We start from the raw sequence: 267 nt of genomic DNA on the forward strand, positions 1-267 counted from the left end.
GTGAATGGCCGACAAATCGCTTATGGCCGACTAACATGAACAAACGACTTGCACAGATTTTCCCAGAATATGCGACTGCGAGCGAGAAGCACTCGCGTTCGTGGATATGAGCTATTTTTCCAATGACGCTAACGCGCGTATCGTCATTGCCCAGACGACCACGTTCACGTCCGCGAGATTCAATCTAACAGCGGCCGTGTGTGTCCATATCTCGCATGCGATATTGAATTAATTTACATCGTGATCATGTTAATCAGCGGAAAAGGG

Source organism: Odontomachus brunneus, unplaced genomic scaffold, assembly GCF_010583005.1.
Source record: "Odontomachus brunneus isolate Ranch 3 - 2012 unplaced genomic scaffold, Obru_v1 Obru_scaffold_070, whole genome shotgun sequence".
Taxonomy (NCBI): domain Eukaryota; kingdom Metazoa; phylum Arthropoda; class Insecta; order Hymenoptera; family Formicidae; genus Odontomachus; species Odontomachus brunneus.